This window comes from Arachis ipaensis, chromosome B7 (assembly GCF_059453495.1).
Source record: "Arachis ipaensis isolate K30076 ecotype BB chromosome B7, ASM5945349v1, whole genome shotgun sequence".
Classification (NCBI taxonomy): Eukaryota; Viridiplantae; Streptophyta; class Magnoliopsida; order Fabales; family Fabaceae; genus Arachis; species Arachis ipaensis.
In genome coordinates, this window is record NC_142442.1 from 72,501,551 (window position 1) to 72,521,920 (window position 20,370).

Below are 20,370 nucleotides of genomic sequence, written 5' to 3' on the forward strand. Positions count from 1 at the left end.
TTGGCCGTGACCCAAAGCATTTTGTTTTCCAGTATTACCACCGGATACATAAATGCCACAGACACATAACTGGGTGAACCTTTTCAGATTGTGACTCAGCTTTGCTAGAGTTCCCAATTAGAGGTGTCCAGAGCTCTTAAGCACACTCTTTTTGCTTTTGGACCACGACTTTAATTGTTCAGTCTCAAGTTTTCACTTGACACCTTCACGCCACAAGCACATGGTTAGGGATAGCTTGGTTTAGCCGCTTAGGCTAGGATTTTATTCCTGTTGGCCTTCCTATCCACTGATGCTCAAAGCCTTGGATCCTTTTTATTTTACCCTTGCCTTTTGGTTTAAAGGGCTATTGGCTTTTTCTACTTGCTTTTTTTCTTTTTCTTTCTTTTTCTTTTTTTTTTTCGCACTTTTTTTTGCATATTTTTTCCTGTAAGCTTTTCACTGCTTTTTCTTGCTTCAAGAATCAATTTTATGATTTTTCAGATTATCAAATAACATTTCTCCTTTTCCATCATTCTTTCAAGAGCCAACAATTTTAACATTCATGAACAATAAATTCAAAAAATGTGCACTGTTCAAGCATTCATTCAGAAAGACAAAAGTATTGCCACCACATCAAAATAATTAAACTGTTTTAAAAGTTCAAAATTCATGTACTTCTTTTTCTTTTTCAATTAAAAACATTTTTCATTTAAGAAAGGTGATGGACTCATTTTCATAGCTTTAAGGCATAGACACTTAGACACTAGTGATCATGTAATAAAGACACAAACATAAATAAACATGAAGCATAAAAATTCGAAAAATAGAAAATAAAGAACAAGGAAATTAAAGAACGGGTCCACCTTAGTGATGGCGGCTTGTTCTTCCTCTTGAAGATCTAATGGAGTGCTTGAGCTCCTCAATATCTCTTCCTTGCCTTTGTTGCTCCTCTCTCATAACCCTTTGATCTTTTCTAATTTCATGGAGGAGGATGGAATGCTCTTGGTGCTCCACCCTTAGTTGTCCCATATTGGAACTTAATTCTCCTAGGGAGGTGTTAATTTGCTCCCAATAGTTTTGTGGAGGAAAATGCATCCCTTGAGGCATCTCAGGGATTTTATGATGAGTAATTTCCTCACGCTCTTGTCCATTAGTGGGATCTCTTGTCTGCTCCATCCTTTTCTTAGTGATGGGTTTGTCCTCATCAATAAGGATGTCTTCCTCTATGTCAATTTCAGCTGAATTGCAAAGGTGACAAATGAGATGAGGGAAGGCTAACCTTGCCAAAGTAGAGGACTTGTCCACCACCTTGTAGAGTTCTTGGGATATAACCTCATGAACTTCTACTTCCTCTCCAATCATGATGCTATGGATCATGATAGCCCGGTCTATAGTAACTTCAGATCAGTTGCTAATGGGAATGATTGAGTGTTGGATGAACTCCAACCATCCCCTAGCCACGGGCTTGAGGTCATGCCTTCTTAGTTGAACCGGCTTCCCTCTTGAATCTCTCTTCCATTGAGTGCCCTCTTCACAAATGTCTATGAGGACTTGGTCCAACTTTTGATCAAAGTTGACCCTTCTAGTGTAGGGGTGTGCATCTCCTTGCATCATGGGCAAGTTGAATGCCAACCTTACATTTTCTGGACTGAAATCTAAGTATTTCTCTCGAACCATTGTAAGCCAATTCTTTGGATCCGGGTTCACACTTTGATCATGGTTCTTGGTGATCCATGCATTGGCATAGAACTCTTGAACCATTAAGATTCTGACTTGTTGAATGGGGTTGGTAAGAACTTCCCAACCTCTTCTTCGAATCTCATGTCAGATCTCCGGATATTCACCCTTTTTGAGTTTGAAAGGGACCTCGGGGATCACCTTCTTCTTGGCCACAACTTCATAGAAGTGGTCTTGATGCACCTTTGAGATGAATCTCTCCATCTCCCATGACTCGGAGGTGGAAGCTTTTGCCTTCCCTTTCCTCTTTCTAGAGGTTTCTCCGGTCTTTGGTGCCATAAATGGTAATGGAGAAACAAAAAGCAATGCTTTTACCACACCAAACTTAGAAGATTTGCTCGTCCTCGAGCAAAAGAAGAAAGAAGAGAGTAGAAGAAGAAGAAATAGAGGAGATAGAGGAAGGTTGGTGTTTCGGCCAAGGGGGAGAAGTAGGGTTTATTATTTGTGAAAATGAAGGAGTGAAGATGGGTTTATATAGGGGTAGAGAGAGGGTTAGGGTTCGGCCATATAGGGTGGGTTTGGGAGGAAAAGTGGTTTGAATTTGAATGGTGAAGTAGGTGGGGTTTTATGATGGATGGATGTGGATTGGTGAAGGGTTTATGGAGAAGAGGGTAGGATTTGATAGGTGAGGGGTTTTTTGGGGAAGAGGTAATGAGGTGATTGGTGAATGGGTGAAGAAGAGAGAGAGAGAGGTGGGATAGGTGGGGATCCTGTGGGGTCCACAGATCCTGAGGTGTCAAGAATTTTTCATCCCTGCACCAAGTGGAGTACAAAACACCCTTTTCTACCAATCCTGGCGTTAAACGCCAGCTTTGTGCCCCTTTCTGGCGTTAAATGCCCAGAATGGTGCCAGACTGGGCGTTTAACGCCCATTCTGCTACCCTTACTGGCGTTTAAATGCCAGTAAGTTTCTCCTCCAGGGTGGTCTATTTTTAATACTATTTTTCATTCTGTTTTTACTTTTTCAGTTGTTTTTGTGACTTCACATGATCATCAACCTACAGAAAACATAAAATAACAATAGAAAATAGAAATTTAACATAGATAAGTAAAAATTGGGTTGCCTCCCAACAAGCACTTTAGCTTGACAATGGGCTCTCATGGAGCCTCACAGATACTCAGAGCATGGCCTCCTAACACCAAACTTAGAGTTTGAATGTGGGGGCTCTGTTTGACTCTGCATTGAGAGAAATTTTTCATGCTTCTTCTCCATGATTATAGAGGGAGATCCTTGAGCTTTAAACACAAGGGAGTCCTCATTCACTTGAAGGACCAATTCTCCTCTGTCAACATCAATCATAGCTTTTGTTGTGGCTAGGAAGGGTCTGCCAAGGATGATGGATTCATCCATACACTTCTCAGTCTTTAGGATTATGAAATTAGCAGGGATGTAATGGTCTTCAACCTTTACCAAGACATCCTCTACAAGTCCATAAGCCTGTTTCCTTGAATTGTCTGCCATCTCTAATGAGATTCTTGCAGCTTGTACCTCAATGATCCCTAGCTTCTCCATTACAGAGAGAGGCATGAGGTTTATGCTTGACCCTAGGTCACACAGAGCCTTCTCAAAGGTCATGGTGCCTATGGTACAAGGTATTGAGAACTTTTCAGGATCTTGTCTCTTTAGAGGTAACTTTTGCCTAGTCAAGTCATCCAGTTCTTTGGTGAACAAGGGGAGGTTCATCCTCCCAAGTCTCATTAGCAAATAGCTTGGCATTTAACTTCATGATTGCTCCAAGGTACTTAGCAACTTGCTCTTCAGTAACATCTTCATCCTCTTCAGAGGAAGAATACTCATCAGAGCTCATGAATGGCAAAAGTAAATTCAATGAAATCTCAATGGTCTCTGTATGAGCCTCATATTCCCATGGTTCCTCTTTAGGGAACTCCATGGAGAACAGTGGACGTCTATTGAGGTCTTCCTCAGTGGAAATCACTGCCTCTTCCTCCTCTCCGGGTTCGGCCGTGTGGGGTATGTTGATAGCCTTGCACTCTCCTTTTGGATTCTCTTCTGTATTGCTTGGAAGAGTACTAGGAGGAAGTTCAGTAACTTTCTTGCTCAACTGACCCACTTGTGCCTCCAAATTTCTAATGGAGGACCTTGTTTCAGTCATAAAGCTTTGAGTGATTTTAATTAGATCAGAGACTATGGTTGCTAAGTCAGAATGACTTTGCTTAGAATTCTCTGTCTGTTGCTGAGAAGATGATGGAAAAGGCTTACTATTGCTAAACCTATTTCTTCCACCATTATTGTTGTTGAAACCTTGTTGAGGCCTCTGTTGATCCTTCCATGAGAGGTTTGGATGATTCCTCCATGAAGGATTATAGGTGTTTCTATAGGGTTCTCCCATGTAATTCACCTCTTCCATTGCTGGGTTCTCAGGATCATAAGCTTCTTCTTCAGATGAAGCTTCTTTGGTACTGCCTGTTGCTGCTTGCATTCCAGACAGACTCTGAGAAATCATATTGACTTGTTGAGTCAATATTTTATTCTGAGCCAGTATGGCATTCAGAGTATCAATCTCAAGAACTCCGTTCTTCTGATTTGTCCTATTATTCACAGGATTTCTTTCAGAGGTGTACATGAATTGGTTATTTGCAACCATTTCAATGAGTTCCTGAGCTTCTGCAGACTTCTTCTTCAGATGAAGAGATCCTCCAGCAGAGCTATCCAATGACATCTTGGACAGTTCAGATAGACCATCATAGAAGATACCTATGATGCTCCATTCTGAAAGCATGCCAGAAGGACACCTTCTGATCAATTGCTTGTATCTTTTCCAAGCTTCATAGAGGGATTCACCTTCCTTCTGTCTGAAGGTTTGGAATTCCACTCTAAGCTTGCTCAATTTTTGAGGTGGAAAGAACTTTGCCAAGAAGGCATTGACTAGCTTTTCCCAAGAGTTCAGGCTTTCTTTAGGTTGTGAATCCAACCATGTTCTAGCTCTGTCTCTTACAGCAAAGGGAAAAAGCATAAGCTTGTAGACCTCGGGATCAATCCCATTGGTCTTGACAGTATCACAGATTTGCAAGAATTCAGCTAAGAACTGATGAGGATCTTCTAATGGAATCCATGAAACTTGCAATTCTGTTGCATCAGAGAGACTAATTGAGGCTTAAGCTCAAAGTTGTTTGCTCCAATGGCAGGGATTGAGATGCTTCTCCCATAGAAGTCAGGAGTAGGTGCAGTAAAGTCACCAAGCACTTTCTTTGTGTTGCTGGCATTGTTGTTGTTTTTGGCTGCCATGGCTTCTTCTTGTTTGAAAAGTTCTGTTAGGTCCTCTATAGAGATTTGTACTTTAGCTTCTCTTAGCTTTCTCTTCAAGGGCCTTTCAGGTTCAGGATCAGCTTCATCAAAAATGCCCTTGTCCTTACTCCTGCTCATATGAAAAGAGAGAAGAAGAAAATATGGAATCCTCTATGTCATAGTATAGAGATTCCTTGAGATGTCAAAGGAAAAGAAGAATGGAAGGAGGAGGTAGAGAAGAGAGAATTCGAACTTATCAAGGGAGATAGAGTTCGAATTGCATATTGAGGAGGAGTGTTAGTCCTTAAATAGAAGGGTGTGAGAAGAGGGGAAGAATTTTCGAAATTAAATTAAAAGATTTTGAAATAATTAAAAGAAATTTTGAAAATTTGGTAAAGGATTTTCGAAAATTAAGATTGGGAAAGAAATTAAGTGATTTTTGAAAAAAATTTTGAAATTAGAAATCAAAAAGATATGATTGAAAATTAAGTTTGAAAAAGATGTGATTGAAAAGATATGATTGAGAAGATATGATTGAAAATCAAATAAAAAAAGGAAAGTTTTAAAATTAAAGTTGATTACTTGACTAACAAGAAATTAGAAGATATGCTTCTAGAATTAAAACTTTTTCTCCTTTCTTAATAGGCAAGTAATAACTTGAAAATCACTAATTGTAGCAAGGATTTTCGAAAATAGTAATAAATAAAAAAAATTGAAAAGAAATTGATTTTGAAAAGATATGATTGAAATGATATGATTTGAAAAAAAAATTGATTTTGAAAAATTATGAAAACTTGAAAAAGATTTGAATTAAAAACAAAATCTTCCCTCTAGTGTCATCCTGGCGTTAAACGCCCAGAATGGCATCCATTCTGGCGTTTAACGCCCAAAATCCTATCTTTTTGGGCGTTTAAACGCCAGTTTTCCTTCTTCACTGGGCGTTTTGAACGCCCAGCTTTTTCTGTGTAATTCTTCTGCTGAATGTTCTGAATCTTCAATTCTCTGTGTTATTGACTTGAAAAGACACAATTTTGAAATTTTTTGAATTTTTAATGATGAGAAACAATAGAAATGCAACTAAGATCAAATAAACAATGCATGCAAGACACCAAACTTAGAAGTTTGTATACTAAGGACTATAACAATTTGAAAATGCATGTAAGAAACATCAAAAGACACAAAATAAGAGAAATTAAAGATCAGAGCACTGAAATCATCAAGAACAACTTGAAGATCAATGAAGAACATAATGCATATATTCAAAAAATGCAAGAAGAATAAAGACATGCAATTGACACCAAACTTAAAAATTGATATTAGACTCAAACATAAAATATTTTTTATTTTTATGGTTTTATAAATTTTTTTTTGTGATTTTTCGAAAATTGAGTGGAAAAGAAAATAAAGGGATTCAAAATTTTTAATAAGAGTTCCAGGAATCATTGCAATGCTAGTCTAAGACTCCGGTCCGAGAATTAGACATGGCTTACTAGCCAGCCAAGCTTTCAATGAAAGCTCCGGTCCAAAACACTAGACATGGCCAATGGCCAGCCAAACTTTAGCAGATCATTGCTAACAACAGCGAAATTGATAGAAATCAACAAGTTCTTGTGATGATAAGCTGAAACCTCGGTCCAATAAGATTACACATGGCTTCACAGCCAGCCAAACTTCAACAGATCATCATGAAACTCTAGAATTCATTCTTAAAAACTCTGAAGAACAAAATAGAAAATTTTTTTTGTATTAAAAAAAATTTTCGAAAATAAAAAGTAAAATTACCTAATCTAAGCAACAAGATGAACCGTCAGTTGTCCGAACTCGAACAGTCCCCGGCAACGGCGCTAAAAACTTGGTGCACGAAATTGTGATCATCAACAATGGCGCCAAAGACTTGGAGCTCTCAAACGTGAATCACACTTTGTCACAATTCCGCACAACTAACCAGCAAGTGCACTGGGTCGTCCAAGTAATACCTTACGTGAGTAAGGGTCGATCCCACGGAGACTATCGGCTTGAAGCAAGCTATGGTCACCTTGTAAATCTCAGTCAGGCAGATTCAAATGATTATGGAGAATTGATAATTAAAAGATGAATAAAACATAAAATAAGATAGAAATACTTATGTAATTCATTGGTAGGAATTTCAGATAAGCGTATGAAGATGCTTTGTTCCTCTTGAACCTCTGCTTTCCTATTGCCTTCTTCCAATCATTCATACTCCTTTCCATGGCAAGCTTTATGTTGGGCATCACCGTTGTCAATGGCTATTTCCCGTCCTCTCAGTGAAAATGTTCCAAATGTGCTGTCACCGCACGGCTAATCATCTGTCGGTTCTCGATCATGTTGGAATAGGATCCTTTGATCCTTTTGCGTCTGTCACACACCCAACACTCGTGAGTTTGAAGCTCGTCACAATCATCCCTTCCCAGATCCTACTCGGAATATCACAGACAAGGTTTAGACTTTCCGGATCTCAAGAATGCCCGCTAATAATTCTAGCCTATACCACGAAGGTTCCAATCTTAGATTATAAACCCAAGAGATACGCATTCAAGCCATTGCTAGTAGAACAGAGGTGGTTGTCAGGCACATATTCATAGGTGAGAATGATGATGAGTGTCACGGATCATCACATTCATCAAGTTGAAGAATAAATGAATATCTTAGAGAAGAAGTAGGCGTGAATTGAATAGAAGAACAATAGTAATTGTATTAATTCATGAAGAACAGGAGAGCTCCACACCTTAATCTATGGTGTGTAGAAACTCCATCATTGAAAATACATAAGAACAAAAGGTCCAGGCATGGCGGAATGGCCAGCCCCCGAACGTGAACATAAAGATCAAAAGGTATCAAAAGTCCATAAATACAATAGCTAAAGGTCCTATTTATAGAAAACTAGTGGCCTAGGGTTACAGAAATAGGTAATTAATGCAGAAATCTTTTTCCGGGCCCACTTGGTGTGTGCTTGGGCTGAGCATTGAAGCTTCCATATGTAGAGACTTTTCTTGGAGTTAAACGCCAGCTTTTGTACCAGTTTGGGCGTTTAACTCCAGCTTTTATGCCAGTTCTGGCGTTTTGACGCTATAATTTCTATGCTGTCTTGGAACGCCAGTTTGGGCCATCAAATCTTGAGCAAAGTATGGACTATTATATATTGCTGGAAATCCCAGGATGTCTACTTTCCAACGCATTTGAGAGCGCACCAATTGGGCCTCTGTAACTCCAGAAAATCCACTTCGAGTGCAGGGAGGTCAGAATCCAACAGCATCTGCAGTCCTTTTTCAGCCTCTGAATTAGATTTTTGCTTAGGTCCCTCAATTTCAGCCAGAAAATACCTGAAATCCCAAAAAAAATACACAAACTCATAGTAAAGTTCAGAAATGTGATTTTTATTTAAAAACTAATAAAAACATAATAAAAACTAACTAAAATATACTAAAAACATACTAAAAATAATGCCAAAAATCGTATAAATTATCCGCTCATCAGGCATGCGCACACACACCCCTGTGCATATGCACACTGCCCTGTTTTTCAATAAAAATCTTGTTTTTTAACTGTTTCAGCATTCTGGCAAGCTTGTAAACTTCTGTGACACCTATCTAAGTATTTTTGGCTTGTTTTTGGATGTTAAAACATAGAGAAGGTCCTAGGTGAATCCAATTCGGTAATTCTGGTAAAAAATTAGTGAATGGAGGCTTAGGTTTCTGGAGTACTGAGGATGATTTTGGTTGAGTAAGAAAACGTCGTATGGTATTGGTGATTATTGATAAGGAATTGTGAAAGTGGTGAACTGATGAGTTCAGAATGAATTGTGAAAGAGGTGAACTAATAAGTTCGGAATGGAAATTATGAATTGACAGTGGTTGAGATGAGTTTGGGACTCGGAATACAATGATGAATTTTTGATATACTGAAAAATGATTTATCTGAAAACCACAGGATTACTGTTATATGCTGAGAATTATGAGACGCTATGCGCCTGGCAGGGATGGTGGTTAATTGATGGAGTAAGGCGTAAGTCGGCTAATTAAGAAATCAAATTAGAAATTATGTTGCGAGTATAGCTCTTAACCAGCTAAAATCCACCTCATCAATTTAGAAAGGTTGTCACAAAATTTAGAATAAAAATACTGGGAGTATGAGTCCCAGGTCGTCTCCCAACAAGTTGCTAAAAAGGGTGCTAATGTATTAATCAGGAGTTTCCAAGAGAATCTGAGTCGGGCAATGAACAATTAAACAATTGTAAATTAAAGCAATAAAAACTAAAAGAGGTTTATAATATTCTAAATAAAAAGCCTTGACTGGGGGAATGATAAATTGGAAGTTCTATCCTTGTTGGGATCTCTTAAGTGTAGTATAAAAAGGTTGTTGTTTTCACTTAGTTAACCCTTACTAAATAAAGGAAAGTCAAGTGATTGAGCTAACTCTTATTCGCAAATCCTAGTCCTCTCCCTTAGGAAGGTCTAGCATTAGTAAATACAGAACTAGCCAACTACTTCCAGTTTAACCATCACTTAGGCCTTCTAACTCAAGTGTCTCTTCTTAATCAACTCCCATGTCAAGTAGGGGATCTACTCCATTGACATGAATATAACGCTCATAGAAATATAAGAAGAAGACATGATAAATTAAATAAAATAGGGATTGAAAATTAATTAAAAATAAAAGTAATTCTTTGCATTAATAAATCCAAAATAATCCAATTACCACTCTAAACAATAATTAAGAACATGGAACAAATAAATAGGAAGTAGGAAAACAAACTAGAATAGTATCTTTAACGGAGGCGATGACTCTTCATTATCCAAAGCAAAAGTATAAAACTAATAAACTATGAATGTAAAGAAAACTAGAGGAAGAGTAATTCCTCTCTAGATTCAGATCTAAACCTAAAAACTATCCTAATAAGAATGTGTGTTGAGTCTCTGCTTGTTTCCTGGCTTTAGTCTGTGTTTCTGGGCCAAAAACTGGGTCAAAACGCGGCCCAAAATCACCCCCAGCATTTTCTATTAATTCTGCAGATCGCGTATGTCAGCTTATGTGTCGCTGGTCATTTTGGCGTGTCAAGCGTTTGCGTCAAGCATGCGTACGCGTCAGGCATGCGCACGCGTCACTGCAAATTTCTTCATATCGCGCGCACGCGTGAGCCAGGCATGCGCGTCGATACTCGCTGGTCATCTCCTTAGTTTCTTGTGTTCCTTCCATTTTTTCAAGCTTTCTCTCTATTTTCTAAGCCATTCCTGCCCTATAAAGCCTGAAACACTTAACACACGGATCACGACATTGAATGGTATAAAGGAGAATTAAATTACACAAATTAAAGATCTCTAGGAAGCAAGTTTTCAACCATAAAACAAAACTAGGAAGGAATTGTAAAATCATGCAATTCATGTGAATAAGTGGGTAAATACTTGATGAAACCACTCAATTAAACACAAGATAAACCATAAAATAGTGGTTTATCAACTTCCCCACACTTAAACATTAGCATGTCCTCATGCTTAGCTTAAAGAGATAAAATAAATGAGTAGGGAAAAGTAAGACTCATGCAATGCAATACAACCTATGTATATGAATGCAACTATATGCTAAAATTATTTTTCCTACTTGGTTAAAATTAAATAAGTTCTTCCAACATGAATCAAATTCCACTAATTCAAATTATACAGTAAAAACAAGTAAACTTGTAGGAAGACAGCTCATGAAAGCAAGGAACATAGAATTAAGCATTGAACCCTCACTAATGGTGTATATGCACTCTAGTCACTCTAGTGTATAGGGTAATCACTCTACTCTTTTCTAATCATGCTTTCTAAACCTTGTTCTTCACCTAACCAATCAACAAGTATTTAATGTACCAATGCAAACTTCATGAGGTCTTTTCAAGGTTGTAATGGGGCCAAGGTAAATGTGAGGGTATATATATGGCTAAGTGAGCCATAAATTGAATCCTTGATTAACCTATGCTCTTACCTATACATACTCTATATTCTTCTTAAATCATGCCTAGTTACCAAAAATTTTTCCACTTTTGTATTACATACTCATGCATCAACTTTTCTCTTAACTTGTATCACATATGCATTGATTTTTCATTAAACTTAACATTGGGGTAATTTTATCCCTTTATTCATTTATTTAATTACTTAATTATTTGAATATTTTTGGATTTTTTTTTCAAAAGTCAAAGTAAAAATAACTTTATCAATGCACCTGAATTTTTTAATTTTTCTAGTTTCACATGACTAGGTACCCAAATTTCCAATATCTTATCAGTTGTAAAAACATAACACATTCCCTTGTTAACCCATGTTTTCACAGCTTTCCCACACTTTATTGACACACAATTTCTATCTTAAGTTAACCAAAGATTCAATTTGGGGTAGTTAATTTGTTTTTCCGCTTAAGGCTAGTGATGTGGTAAAATATAGAACAAATGGGATTAAAAGGCTCAAAGTGGCTAACAAAGGTAAATGAAAGGGTAGGCTATTTGGGATAAGTGAGTTAATAATTAATTAATGGCCTCAATCATATGCATGCATATAACACATTAAATATTGGACATATAGGATGGAACAAAATATAGATTACAATAATAGAGAAGTAAACACACAAGAATGAAATATTATGGTTAAATACTGTAACCATGTAATTAAGCTCAAGTCTCACAGGTTGTATGTTCTAGCTTTTGAACCATATTCCAATTTACAATCTTCAAACAAGTTTAACAAAAAAAGTTTTGATTTAAATTAGTGAAATTATTTTTTTTCAAAAATAGGGTCTTAAAAAGAAACTTATTATTTTTCAACCAAATAGAACATGCATGCAAATAACCTATTACTATGCAATCTATCCTATCCTAACAAAAGCAAAATAAATAAATAATTTTTTGGTGCTAAGAAGAGAAATTAACTCCGGAAGTCAGGTACTGACCGACCTCCCCACACTTAAAGCTTGGAACCGTCCTCGGTGCCATCAGTCAGGAATAAAGGGGGGCTGGTAGCAGCATCTCCACAATCGGGACCGTCATGGCTCCCTGTGCTGGTAAATGAAGTGGAGTCTGGGGTGTCTGGTTTGTCTTCAGGTGGGTGGTTACCAACAAGCAGCTCCTTGAGGTATTTAAATCGGCGCTTGTTACTGTGCTCCCTTTGCTTTCCTTTCCAGTTAAACCGGTCCAACCTCTCAAGTATCTGATGGAGCAGTTGGTTTGTTGAAGGTGCTTGTGATATGGAAGGAAAAGGAATATCTTCGGCCGGTTCTGCAGGCTGGCTAGTAGTGGCTGCTGGAGGTCTGATATACTTCCCGTTAGGGACGATCTAATCATCCCGCGAAATCATGGCCTTGGTGTCCCCAGCTCTGTAGGATACTCCGGCTGCTGAGACTACATCTGAAACCAAGGCGGAAAAAGGTAAGTTGCCCGCAATCTGTACGTGTCCCATAGCATGCTGAATGTGTCTTGGTAAATTGAGAGGCTTGTCTGTAAGGATACACCAGAGTAGAACAGCCATGTCTGCGATGAAGGAGGACTCGTGAGTGCTCAGAAAGACGTAATGAGACATAATCTGGGCCCATACTCGAGCCTCCAAGGTGAGTGCTGAAGCCAATATGCCTTTACGTCTGGATCGATGGTATCCATAGATCCATCTGCTGCCAGCTTGTGCTATAACTCTGAGAACGGCGTCCCAGTCAAATTGGTATGTCTGGAGCTTGAATGAGGCTTTTTGGAATGCGTCCAATCCTTCTGGAGTAGGGGAAAGATCTAAAGCTCGCTGAATGGCCTCTTTAGTTATGGGAACTTGCTTCTGACGGACATAGACAGACTGCATGGTTGGCATGTAAAAATTAGAGTAGAATTCAACTACCCATGAAAGGTTAACCTGCCGTGGCTATCTCCGTAGAAATCCTCATTGTCTTCGCTCAATGCGGGGCTCAACAAATTCAATAATTTGGGTCGGGAGGATGAGTAGGTACTCATTGTTATAGTTTCTCTCAGTCAGGATGGGGAACATCTGCTCACAGTAGCGGTTAGTGAATCGCGTAGTGTCCTTTGCTGGAAAGGCTTTCTCTTTTTCATCGACCTTGATGATCCTCTTGATTCGTTTTGTTGAGGGCTTTACTGCTGTTGAAGATGGCTCTGCCACTAGTGCTCTTTTTATTCCTTTCCTTGCCGGTGGTTTGGGAGTAGCTTTCTCTTTACCCTTCTTGGTGGCCATCCTGAAAAGGGAAAAGGTAAGTATATGTAAAGCTAAAGGTTAGAGCAAGGAAGAGAACGGGGCAAGTGATAATCAATGCCAAGGTAAAGAAGGATGACTTTTATCACATGGTCATGACTACATGTGATCAGTTCATCACAAGAAATATAGCAAGTGCATGTTATGGCAAGTAGATGTAAGATGTTTATTGGCATGCCGGCAAGGGCATGAGTAGCATAGATCAAGCATTAAATGCCCAATTTGATTATCAAGTCTTTCAAACGAACAATCTGTTTGTATTGACAATTATATTCAATCAATAATATATAAAAAGGGTTTTGTGAAAAAACAGGTATTAGAGTAGTAGAATAGAATAATTTACAAATAATGCACAATGTCATATGGGCTTTTTCACAAACACTTAGTATGCATGATAAATATGTTATTAAAAGTAGTAAATTGAACATGTAAGCAACCCTTTAAGAAGTAATATTAATTGTCAAACAATTCCTTAATAACTCACAAGCAAAAATATAGAAGAAAACAATCACCAAATTAAATTTCTAACACCAATTAGAAGAATAAAAAGGAAAAGAAAGAAAAAGGAAACACAGATAATGAAAGTAAAAAGAAAAAAGAAGAAGAAAATATTAATAAAAAATAATAAAAAGTAAAGAGGGAAGAAAAACAGAAAATAACCTTGATGATGAATGTGAAAAAGAAGGAGGGAGAAAGTAAAAAATGAGAAAGAATAAAGAAGAAAGAAGGAAGAAGAAAGAATTAAGAAGGGAAAAGAAAAAATTAGGATTGGGGAAGAAAAGATAAGAATTCTGGCATAGGTATAGTAAAACTATGCGTCACATGCGACACGTGCGCGTGGAGCACGCGTTCGCGTGGTTGGCGCTATTTTCAAGTGACGCGTGTGCGTGACCTGAATTGTGCTATTGGCGTGAGAGCAGCCTTGCGTACGCACAACTCTCTGTTTCGTTCGCATATTGCAAAAATTTTCGGTGACGCGTGCACGTAAGTGACGCGTACGCGTGAATGGCCTCTTTTTTAAAAATGACGAGGACGCGTGGGGCACACATTTGTGTGATAGGGCTTGTGTTTCCAGCACCATTCCAGCCCCACTCCATCATAACTCTCTGCCATACACCTATTTACGTCGAGTTCACAGGGTCACGCGTGCGCGTGGATGATGCGCATGCGTGGATGATGCGTGTGCGTGTTTATGCCTATGGCACGCCTTCAGCCACGCTCCTGCGTAACTCTCTGCTTCTTTTCTTCTTGTTTCGAAAGCACCTATGACACGGACGCGTCAGCGACGCTTGCGCGTCGTGTGCCTTCTTTTTTTTTTATGCAGAATGTAAAAGCAAATACAGACTATATGCAGAGATTATGAGAAGAGTCATTAAGAAAAATAAGTAAGGTAAAATAAAACAAAATTAAGACTGAAACGGAACGATCATACCATGGTGGGTTGTCTCCTACCTAACACTTTGCTTTTACGTCCTTAAGTTGGACGGTCTTCAGGCTCATTCTGCTTTTGTTGGTGGGTCTTCCAGGAGGAAAACCTCTAGTTCTTTATGATCCTTCATCTTTTCTCCATGATAAAGCTTTAGGCGATGTCCATTGACCTTTATAAATTTGGAGCTAGAAGGATGACGCAGGTGAAAAACTCCGTATGGCTCTGTCTTTTCTACTCTGTAGGGACCTTTCCATCTTGATCTTAGTTTGCCTGGCATAAGCCTCAGTCTGGAGTTATAAAGAAGAACTAATTCTCCTGGTCTGAACTCTCTCTTTTTATGTGCTTGTCATGGACAGCCTTCATCTTCTCTTTGTATCGCCTGGAGTTGTCATATACTTCTAGGCGAAGGTTTTCTAATTCTGCTAGTTGCATATTCCTTTCAGCACCAGCTTTTTCAAAATTCATGTTGCATTCCCTCACAGCCCAGAAAGCCTTATGTTCCACCTCTACTGGAAGGTGGCAAGCCTTTCTGTACACTAGGCAGAAGGAGCTCATCCCAATGGGTGTCTTGTACGCTGTTCTATATGCCCAGAGTGCATCTTATAGCCTGGCACTCCAGTCCTTCCTATGAGGCTTCACTATCTTCTCCAGAATACACTTTATTTCTCTATTAGACACTTCTTCTTGTCCATTGGTCTGGGGATGATAAGTTGTTGCTACTTTGTGAACTATCCCATGCTTCTTCAGTAATCCTGTTAGTCTTCTGTTACAAAAGTGAGTGCCTTCATCACTCACGATTGCTCATGGTGATCCAAAGTGACAAATAATATGGTAGGAGTTGCTTCCACCCGTTTAGAAACATAATCTATAGCTAACAGTATATAAAGGTAACCATTAGAGTTTGGAAATGGACCTATGAAGTCAATGCCCCAAACATCAAAAATTTCACAGAAAGGCATAATCTGTTGAGGCATCTCATCCCTCTTGGATATATTACCAAACCTTTGGCATGGGGAAAAAGATTTACAAAATTCAGCAGCATCTTTAAAAAGAGTAGGCCACTAGAATCCATAGTCTAAGATTTTTCTAGCTGTTCTTTGAGGGCCAAAATGTCCTCCACTCTCAGAAGAGTGGTAGGCCTCTAAAATGGACTAGAATTCTATTTGAGGTACACACCTTCTAATTACCTGCTCAGCACCACACCTCCATAAATATGGATCATCCTATATATAATATTTGGACTCACTTTTCAGCTTGTTTCTCTGATACTTAGTAAAATTGAGAGGGAAAGTATGACTAACTAGATAATTAGCTACAGGTGCATACCAAGGAACTACTTCAGATACTGCATGCAAGCTATCATTGATAGGAGCGGAGTCATCCTTAATGTGCTCAAGGCTACTCAAGTGGTCTGCCACTAAATTCTGGTTACCACTCCTATCCTTAATTTCTAAATCAAATTCTTGCAGCAGCAGTATCCAACGTATCAACCTTGGTTTGGACTCTTTTTTAGCTAATAAATATTTTAGAGCTGCATGGTCTGAGTACACTACCACCTTAGTACCAAGTAAATAGGCTCGGAATTTATCCAGAGCAAAAACAATAGCAATAAGCTCTTTTTCAGTAGTAGTGTAATTAGACTGAGCAGCGTCTAAGGTCTTAGATGCATAAGCAATTACGAAAGGATCCTTACCTTCACGCTGAGCCAGCGCCGTTCCTACTGCATGGTTGGAGGCATCACACATAATCTCAAATGGCTGGCTCCATTCTGGTCCTCTTACAATTGGAGCTTGAGTCAGGGCGATCTTCAGCTTATCAAATGCTTGCATGCAATCCTCACTGAACTCGAACTCAATATCTTTCTGCAGCAGTCTGGATAAAGGTAATGCTACCTTACTGAAGTCCTTAATGAATCTCCTGTATAAACCTGCATGGCCGAGGAACGAATGGACTTTCCTCACGGAGGAGGGGTAAGGTAAACTAGAAATGACATCTACCTTTACTAGATCTACGGAAATACCAGTTTTGGAGACAACATGTCCTAGAACAATCCCTTGTTTTACCATAAAATGACACTTTTCAAAATTCAATACAAGGTTTGAACTAATACACCTGTCTAATACTCTAGCTAAACTATCCAAGCAAAGGCTAAATGAATCACCATAAACGCTAAAATCATCCATAAATACTTCCATACAGTTCTTAATAAGATCTAAAAAGATACTCATCATGCATCTTTGGAAAGTAGCAGGTGCATTACATAAGCCAAAAGGCATTCTCTTATATGCATACGTTCCAAAGGGAGATGTAAAAGTAGTCTTCTCCTGATCTTCAGGAACTATATGAATTTGAAAGTAACCTGTATAACCATCTAAAAAGCAATAATGGGATTTGGTGCACAAAATTGTGATATCAATGGCGCCAAAAACTTGGTACGCACTATCATAATCTCAATTCTTCTTCAGAACTTCGCACAACTAACCAGCAAGTGCACTGGGTAGTCCAAGTAATAAACCTTACGTGAGTAAGGGTCGATCCCACGGAGATTGTCGGATTGAAGCAAGCTATGATCATCCTTGTAAATCTCAGTCAGGTGGATTCAAATAGTTATGGGATTTTGATAATTAAAATATAAATAAAATATAAAATAAGATAGAGATACTTATGCAATTCATTGGTAAGAATTTCAGATAAGCACATGGAGATGCTTTGTTCCTTATGAATCTCTGCTTTCTTACTGCCTTCATCCAATCATTCATACTCCTTTCCATGGCAAGCTGTATGTTGGGCATCACCGTCGTCAATGGCTACCTCCCGTCCTCTCAGTGAAAATGGTCCAAATGCACTGTCACCGCACGGCTAATCATCTGTCGGTTCTCACTCATATTGGAATAGGATCCGTTGATCCTTTTACGTCTGTCACTACGCCCAGCACTCGTGAGTTTGATGCCATCACAGTCATCCCATCCTGGATCCTACTTGGAATACCACAGACAAGGTTTATACTTTTCGGATCTCAAGAATGGCCACCAATAATTCTAGCTTATACCATGAAGACTCTGATCTGAACCAGGAGCCAAAGAGATAAACGCTCAAGCTATTGCAGATAGAATAGAAGTGGTTGTCAGGCACACGTTCATAGGCGAGAATGATGATGAGTGTCACGGATCATCACATTCATCAGGTTGAAGTACGAGTGAATATCTTGGAATAAGAATAAGCTTAAATTGAATAGAAAAATAATAGTACTTTGCATTAATTCATGAGGAACAGTAGAGCTCCACACCTTAATCTATGGGGTGTAGAAACTCCACCGTTGAAACTACATAAGTGAAAAAGGTCTAGGCATGGCCGTGAGGCCAGCCTCCAAACATGTACAATGGTCTCAGTTTCGAAATATGAAAACTGGATCTCAAAATAAATCTCTGAAAGTAGTTTTTATACTAAACTAGTAGCTAGGGTTACAGAAAATAAGTAACTAAGTGCAGATAGTGCAGAAATCCACTTTCGGGGCCCACTTGATGTGTGCATGGGCTGAGCATTGAAGCTTTCACGTGTAGAGACTCTTCTTGGAGTTAAACGCCAGGTTGTAGCCTGTTTCTGGCGTTTAACTCTGATTTCTAACCTATTTTTGGCGTTTAACTCCAGAATAGGGCAGGAAGTTGGCGTTTAAACGCTAGTTTGCGTCATCAAAACTCGGCAAAGTATGGACTATTATATATTGCTGGAAAGCCCTAGATGTCTACTTTCCAACGCAATTAAGAGCGTGCCAATTGGGTTTTTGTAGCTCCAGAAAATCCATTTCGAGTGCAGGGAGGTCAGAATCCAACAGCATCTGCAGTCCTTCTTCAGCCTCTGAATCAGATTTTTGCTCAAGTCCCTCAATTTCAGCCAGAAATTACCTGAAATCATAGAAAAACAAACAAACTCATAGTGAAGTCCAGAAATATGATTTTTATTTAAAAACTAATAAAAATATACTAAAAACTAACTAAATCATACTAAAAACTATGTAAAAACAATGCCAAAAAGCGTATAAATTATCCGCTCATCACAACACCAAACTTAAATTGTTGCTTGTCCTCAAGCAACTGAAAATCAAATAGGATAAAAAGAAGAGAATATACTATAAATTCCAAAATATCAATGAAACTCAGCTCCAATTTAGATGAGCGGGGCTAGTAGCTTTTTGCCTCTGAACAGTTTTGGCATCTCACTTTATCCTTTGAAGTTCAGAATGATTGGCATTTATAAGAACTTAGAATTCAGATAGTGTTATTGATTTTCCTAGTTCAGTATGTTGATTCTTGAACACAGCTACTTTATGAGTCTTGGCCGTGGCCCTAAGCACTTTGTTTTCCAGTATTACCACCGGATACATAAATGCCACAGACACATAACTGGGTGAACCTTTTCAGATTGTGACTCAGCTTTGCTAAAGTCCCCAATCAGAGGTGTCCAGGGTTCTTAAGCACACTCTTTTTTTGCTTTGGACCTCGACTTTAACTGCTCAGTCTCAAGCTTTTCACTTGACACCTTCACGCCATAAGCACATGGTTAGGGACAGCTTGGTTTAGCCGTTTAGACCAGGATTTTATTCCTTGGGGCCCTCCTATCCATTAATGCTCAAAGCCTTGGATCTTTTTTACCCTTTCCTTTTGGTTTAAAGGGTTACTGGCTTTTTGCTCTTGCCTTTTGGTTTAAGGAGCTATTGGCTTTTTCTACTTGCTTTTTCTTTTTCTTTCTTTTTCTTTTATTTTCGCCATTTCATTTTTTTTCGCAAGCCTTGTTATTCACTGCTTTTTCTTGCTTCAAGAATCAATTTTTTGATTTTTTAGATTATCAATAACATTTTTCCTTTTCATCATTCTTTCAAGAGCCAACAAATTTAACATTCATAAACAACAAATTCAAAAAAATATGCACTGTTCAAGCATTCATTCAGAAAACAAAAAGTGTTGCCACCACATCAAAATAATTAAACTAAGCTCAATGATGAATTCGAAATCATGTACTTCTTGTTCTTTTATTTTTAGAACATTTTTCATTTAAGAAAGGTGATGGATTCATAGGACATTCATAGCTTTAAGCCATAGACACTAGACACTAATGATCATGTAATAAGACACAAACATAAATAAAAATAAAGCATAGAGAACGAAAACAGAAAAAATTAACTAGATAAGGAGATTAAGGAATGGGTCCACCTTAGTGAGGGTGGCGTCTTTTTCCTCTTGAAGAACCAATGGTGTTCTTGAGCTCCTCTATGTCTCTTCCTTGCCTTTGTTGCTCCTCCCTCATAGCTCTTTGATCTTCTCTAATCTCATAGAGGATGATGGAGTGCTCTTGGTGCTCCATCCTTAGTTGTCCCATGTTGGAACTTAATTCTCCTAGGGAGGTGTTGATTTTCTCCCAATATTTTTGTGGAGAAAAGTGCATCCCTTAAGGCATCTCAGGGATTTCATGATGAGAAATTTCCTCATGCTCTTGTTGAGGTCCATGAGTGGGCTCTCTTGTTTGCTCCATCCTTTTCTTAGTGATGGGCTTGTCCTCATCAATGAGGATGTCTCCCTCTATGTCAATTCCAGCTGAATTGCAGAGGTGACAAATGAGGTGAGGAAAGGCTAACCTTGCCAAAGTGGAGGACTTGTCAGCCACCTTGTAGAGTTCTTGAGGTATAATCTCATGAACTTCCACTTCGGATCATGATGGCCCGATCCACAGTTACTTCGGATCGG

At 38.6% G+C, this 20,370-nt stretch overlaps 1 non-coding gene across 1 annotated transcript; it reads left to right on the plus strand.

The window, feature by feature from the left end:
• The first annotated feature begins 4,455 nt into the window (after positions 1–4,455).
• On the plus strand, positions 4,456–4,559 carry LOC148552978 (small nucleolar RNA R71). The gene has a single exon (XR_015893573.1). It is a non-coding gene; the product is annotated as a small nucleolar RNA R71 (small nucleolar RNA).
• The last annotated feature ends 15,811 nt before the right edge of the window (positions 4,560–20,370 follow it).